At 30.1% G+C, this 7,037-nt stretch overlaps 1 long non-coding RNA gene across 1 annotated transcript; it reads right to left on the bottom strand.

Moving 5' to 3' along the window:
- Positions 1–1,184: 1,184 nt before the first annotated feature.
- On the bottom strand, positions 1,185–6,542 carry LOC143051357 (uncharacterized). The gene is made up of 3 exons (XR_012970722.1): positions 6,336–6,542; positions 2,784–2,945; positions 1,185–1,487 (listed from the first exon to the last, which is right to left on the bottom strand). It is a non-coding gene; the product is annotated as an uncharacterized LOC143051357 (long non-coding RNA).
- Between the last annotated feature and the right edge of the window lie 495 nt (positions 6,543–7,037).

The raw sequence follows: 7,037 nt of genomic DNA, 5'->3' as shown, positions 1-7,037 counted from the left end.
TATAAAGGTCGTAATAAAACATTCAAGTAAGTATAAACACTGGAAAATAAGATAATTTTTTTAACAATTAAAAACAAATAGATAAGAAGATATTTAAGTATATTGAATATTAACTGCAACTCATATATATGAAGTTTTTTATTGAGATAAACGAAAGAGCATACGAAACAGAAATGCAAGCCAATTCAGATCAATAAAAGTCAAGTTGGTTATATGTATTTGTTATTACGGACACATAACAATGATATCGTTATTATGTTACAAAACCAGTTTCTATGTATATTCTTATTAAAATCTACACTGCTGCTGAATATTTCACTAGTACATTTATTATATATGTGCAGTAAATGATACGAATAACACATCAGGAGGTTTTATCCGTATTTCAGAAATATATATTATTCATTGATATGCCTATAATATGCAGTTGAAGAAACATATGCGTATTAGTAAGCACCTAAGTCCAGACAGATAGAACAAAACTAGATTCTTACACCCCGATAAAATCTATTTATGTTTCTTTGGAAAGTGCAACCGGATTTTTGGTTGGGTTCTTGTTGTTCAGTCTTTAGTTTTCCATATTGTTTTTTGTCATTTGGGTTTTTTCTTTTAAAACTTTGGTGTTGTCCGTTTGTTTTCGATTAATTAGCTTCAATAACTACTTGATATCGTTCGGCTTTCTTTAAAATATCCGTTCAGTCATGCATGTATATACTCGTGAAAAGTAGTAAGTTTCTGACCGACGAATGCCTAATTTTAAAGAATATTTACAATAGATCAGTACATAGTTGCTGTAAACAATGTAATAACTAATTAATGTTATATCTCAACAATCCATTGGATTTTTATAGTCTTCAATCACATATTTTTTTGAGCGTCACTGATGAGTCTTCGATAAAAGACACGCGAGTTCCGCGTACAACATTTTAATCCTGGTAGATATGATGAGCATAACAATGTAATAACTCAACAATTGAATAGTTCAACCATGTTATATCTCAACAATGTAATAACAAAACGATGTAAAACTCAACAACATTATAACATAGCATGTTTTATCTGAAAATGTACAAAATCGTATGACAGGCAGGCACATGCAGAAGCTTAAGAAGTTGATGCATTATTTTATAACATCAGTCTTTTACATAAATTATAACGCCAACATGTGTATAATCAACATAGATAAAGATATTTTCATTACCTGATTAAATTAAATATTTTGACTTGACATGATTTAACAGACTGATAAAGCTATAGAAGTTTTAACATTCAAAACGTTACACACGTGATACATACGTAATTTGATTCCCACAAATAGAATTCATAAACCATATCGGTATAATAATGAAGCAATGTATACTGTATAAACAAATCGGTTACCATTCTTAACAAAGATTTGTATCCATTACAAATCTGCTACTTACGTTTACAAGGTTCAAAACCGGTTTCTGATCCCCACCCAGGCTGACAAGTGGCTGGCGTTTCTTCTGTAAAATTTATTTAAACTATTGTATCAATGTTTACAATATGGTTACATGACTCTGAACAAAGAAATAATCAATAGGAGCTAAATTACAGGAGCCCGGAGACCGGAGCCCGGAGCTAAGGTCAACCAGAGATGAATTCAACCGAGGCACCTTTATAAACACAGCAACGAGGCACCAGCTTATTTACATGATTAGTTTGACTTTTCACACGTACAATCTTATGGAAGACAATACGAATAGATTGGAATGAATTACTTTATAACGGTTAATGAGAATAAGTAAGCTGATTATACAATGATAATAAAACCCACTGTTACATGTGATAATTAACATCGTTACGTATATATCTTTAAATTCAAGAGTCTATCCTAAATTGAGGTAAATTATATGGCCTTCCAAATACCGTTTCGCTTCCAAACAACACTGACGAGACATTTAGTGTCGAAATCCGGATCTGGCGTTCAAATTTTTGCAGCTCATGTTTGTGGTATAACATCTTTGCCTCAAGTTAATTGGTTTCTGTTTAGTTTTAAATAAATATTAAGATCAATTTTGTTACATCTTGTGATCAATTTTTTTGGCAATCGTCAACGGCAGTCAGCAGGGTTTAAGAACATCAGTTGTTCGACCTGTTAGCCAAATGCGTTTTGTTAAAATATACTTTTTCACTTTTTTGGTCTTTTGGAAAATGTTGTTTGTGCTGTTTTTAGACCCTTCAACAACGACATTTGTTTTACATGCACACGTAAAAGATATTTATCCAACGCAATCATAGGTTTGAACGTAGTTTTCAATTTTGACTTGCATATATATATATTAATATATACAAAGGGAGTCTGATAATGACTTCTGTGTTTCAAAACCATTGTGTTAAATTATGATTAAATACGGGAAATTTTTTCAGATATGAAATTCAATATCAACATTATTCCAAACAGAATTTATGTAAGGTTTAATCTGCAAGTGATTTTTTAACTTTCTGAAGTTAGACGTCTTCCGATGCAACATTATAATAAAGAAATTGTTATTAACAACAGTGTATTATTATAATTTTAAACATTTTGTTCTAATAAAACCATTTTAATCTTCAAATATGTATTAAGATCTTCCTATCAATTCCTTGTAGTGGCCAAGTGTAAATACGCCTACCCTCTGCATAAATACAGTTGAAATTAACCCTACATTTATTTGTAAAAATGAAACAAGCTTAATCAATAATTCATATTGAATTAGATCTTGTTTTGAAAAGAGATTGTGTTTACAGTAACGGTCGTCTGTCATCTGCAAAGACATTACCTATACAGTATCGTCCTGGACATGCTGGTATTGGTATGAGCCGAAACACATTGAATGACCCACAATGTCTCACTCGAATTTGCCAGGTCAATACACAACATCCAATAAATCCAACTTGACAAACTGCCAATGTTACCTCATTGTTAGCAACAGGTAATTTCCCTAAAACAGAATTCAGATAAAATGAAAGGATTTTTATTCTTCAAAAATTTGTAGCAAAAATTTATATGAATACAGATAATTGATATCAACAGATTATGTGTATGAGACTTACAACTACATTTTTGTACGTCGTTGATTTGCTATATTGTCAATACAATCCCGTCTTATAATAAAATGATAATTTCTAATCATGCATAATTCAACATACATATAATAAATACACTTTGTCTAAACTAATCCGAAAACAAATGTTTGGACTCAATAGTCATTAACATTCGGAACGATGACGGACCTTCTACAGACAAAGCAGATGTATGACTTCTGTTTATTTAGTTGTTATTTTTATGATATTGAAGAATAGAAAGACACATATAACTGTTTTCTCTTGTGAGATGTAATATTTTCTACAACGTAGGTAAACGGCGAAATAATTAAAAACGCACGTCAAAATGATTATTTGTGTGAACCTTGCCCAGAATATGTTTAATTAAACACATTGTACGGGAAAAAAAGTACAAACACATAAACATTGAGATTGCAAGACTAGTCACTTTGAGTATCAAATTATTTGTATTAAGTTGCAAAGAACAAAGAAATGGATCATGTCAAATTGGAAGGACCCGGTTTTATCAAGGTTTTTTTATTAAACGAGAACCCGATTTTGTTTTTTAAAGGACCCGTTTTCTTTTGGTTTGAAAACCACAAGTTAATAAAAATATATTAGTGAAATAACACAAATATAAATGCGTTATAACGGAAACATTTGTTTTGTTTTATTTCTTTCAGTTTCAAAGGAAGCAGTAGTTATTAATGGAGGAGCGTGTATATAATAAAATGTTTTCCCGTTTTTAATCATTTCAAAGTAAAATTCTTGACTATTTAGAACATATCATTGACTAATAATGAGCAGGATAATAGATATAAGAAGATGTGGTTTGAGTGCCAATGAGTCATCTCTCCATCCAAGTCACAATTTGTAAAAGTAAACTAGTATAGGTCAAATTTCGCGCCTTGATTTAAACCGAACATCAAGCTATGTAGGGCATCAAAAATGTAATACATAACACTTTATGTATATATACATATTTATTACAAAGAAAATTGAGTAAATTGAAGATAAAACAAAGAATATAAAAATTCAAAACTGCTAATAGGTATTGTCGAATATAAATATACTTCCAAAGTCAGCACTCGTTCGAACATTGTGTAAGGTTGGTTAGATCCAAACAAACTACACTTTTGCAATAACTTTATGCAATTAAGATGTTTTAAATTGTGTTCTCTCCATTTAAATTTCTACCAACACATCTTAAAGTTACCTCACTAAATTGAAATGAAAATTCCATGACCTTTTATCCAAATCTTTATTATATTCTGAGATTTTAAAGAAAGATTGCTTACATCAAAATTTAAAAAAAAATATTCTTTCTTTATAATTCATTTTAAAGCAGAAAGATTATTTTGTTATTTGACTTGACATTTCTAAAGTTGTATGTCATTTTTTTGGTTTTAGACTGCTTAATAATTTTATTTTTTTAATTTGGCCTTTCAATTAAAATATGTCTATACCATTTATATTTTCTTGCTAAATCACATACTTTTCTGATACCCAAACCATTCTTAATTTGTGTATAATTACACTTCCCGTATTCCCTTATTCGTATGCATATTTAATATAATGATTTTGCCTTGCATTTATGGATCTTTTGTTAAATAAATCACAACCGAAGTTTAATGACAGACGGACAGATATACAAAACTTGAAATCCAGAAGTTTGCGTAATATTGCAGATGTGTCTGGGTTTTTTTTATATTTTCATAAAATGTCAACATGGTTTACGATATAGTTATATCTTATATTATTTATAAGTAGCGGATCCAGGAGCGAAAAGTGCGTACACCCATTACTGACGAAAAAAGTATTTTATATCATGTTTTTTACAATTCTTATAGGATTTTTGTTTTCCATAAAATACCTTTATTTCCGCCCTTGTAAGTTGTATATTGACAATTTTGAATTTGACTAACTTCCCACAAATGAAGAACAAAGTCTAATAATCACTACATAATGGAGAGATAAAATAAAAACGTTCATTTTCAAAACTATTAAAATTAATGAGATAATCAGTAATCAATTTTTGAAGGAACTGATATTATTTTATTAATTTATACTAGGTATAATTGTTAGATAGTAGGGCTAAAAAGATTTTAACGCATGATTTTTTTAATGAATTGTATTGCATGAAAATTCATGCATCTACATTTGACACATGCTCTTTTTCACAATAAATATGAAGGGATCAGATTATTTTTTTCCTAACAAAAAACATACAGAGAGCTTAACCTCAAATTGCGTTATAGCCTTCCTTTCTTTGTATTTCTCCAGTAAAACATTTGTTTCGTTCCATGAAAATTAATACAAACATCGAGATGCTGAATGTAACTAGTCTTGTTATATCCATGTTTATATATTTTATAATGAACACAATTAAACGAACTTGTAATTTACCGCATTTGTTCTAACATGAGCAACACGACGGGGGACACATGTGGAGCAGGATCTGTTTATCCTTCTGGCGCACATGAAATCACCCCTAGTTTTGGTGGGGTTCGTGTTGCTGAGTTTTAATTTTATATGTTGTGTTTCGTGTATTATTGTTTATCTGTTTATCTTTATCTTTTTAACCAAGGCGTTGTCAATTTATTTTCTATTTATGAGTTTGAATGTCACTGTTATATATTGCACCTCTTTATTTAACGAGAAATAAATCGAGGCATGGTGGTTTACTCCAATCGTCATTAAAATTATTTCTTCCTTCATCTAAAACTATTGCAGAAAATGAATATCTTAAAATTGAAAAAAGTTATTTATGTATTTCCATTCTTCAATATAAAAAAAATAACATATAAATAAAAATAAATCATACTGTCTGTTGATGATCCGTTACCGCATCGGATATTAGATATTTGTAAGTTCGAATATGCTTAGCCGGATAGTTAAGACACAGAGGAAAAGGTCGTGTAAGGGTTATTATGTCGCTATTCGTTAATGGTTTTATGCAATTGTTTCTAAAAAAAATTCACACTATTCTCTAATGTTTGCACACTTTGCCTATTTTTCTCTCTTTTTTGTATATAAAAACCAACATAGAATACATAAATTCATATACTCTTTGAAAAAAACAAAACGTTTAGACAGACCACCTGGCAGTACTATTGATATCTTTATCAATAAATAAAAAAATAATTACATCTGTTCAGTGAAATTTGACTTTTGTTTGAATTAGAATAGTTTCGGAAATGCTGACTCTTAAAAATATATCTCCCGAAGCAGTACTAACGAGTAAATTGTACAAGGCGTTTGCGTTTTAAAGATATGTTTAATTTTACCATTTATCCATATCGGTCCTGTTGAACTGCATTGAAGTACTGGTGGGCATTCTGTAGGTATGTTACTGTCGTATTGAAATCTATACCAGTCTTCTTTTATCAGTCGGTCACATTGTTCAGGTTCTGATGATCCCAGTGTGCGGTTAACTAAACGTGTTGTGTCATTTATTATATTTTGACTTAAACAAGGGTCCTGGCCATGAATTACTGAAAACAACAATTTTAAAAAATAATGTTTGTTCAATTTTAAACATCTTCAATTCAAAATGTTTTCGCATTATAACATAAATCAACAGGCTATATTAATTTAAAGATAAATACAGTTCAAATTAACGATCGTTGACTACTACCCAGACGTTATAAATATAAAAGTAACAAACAATATCAGCATTTGTATAAAATAAGTATTTTCATTACTATATTATCAGATTATTGCATAGCATTTTTCATATAGCATGTATTATCAGCTCTAGGTTCAATGTCAACCCAAGAGCCACATGGCTCGAGGGCTGATATTGACCGAGGGCTGATAATATATGCGATATGAAAAATGACATGTTATGATTTTTTTATCATATGCTTCAACAAGGGAGAAAAATAACAGATTCATACATTGATCCCTTAACGTGGTTCCCAAATAGAATTTCCAAGAGTGAAAAGTTCAAGGACGTCGGACCCCAAACTTAGTCCATTCGATATGAA

This window comes from Mytilus galloprovincialis, chromosome 11 (assembly GCF_965363235.1).
Source record: "Mytilus galloprovincialis chromosome 11, xbMytGall1.hap1.1, whole genome shotgun sequence".
Classification (NCBI taxonomy): domain Eukaryota; kingdom Metazoa; phylum Mollusca; class Bivalvia; order Mytilida; family Mytilidae; genus Mytilus; species Mytilus galloprovincialis.
This window is presented reverse-complemented; position numbering and strand designations above follow the sequence as displayed.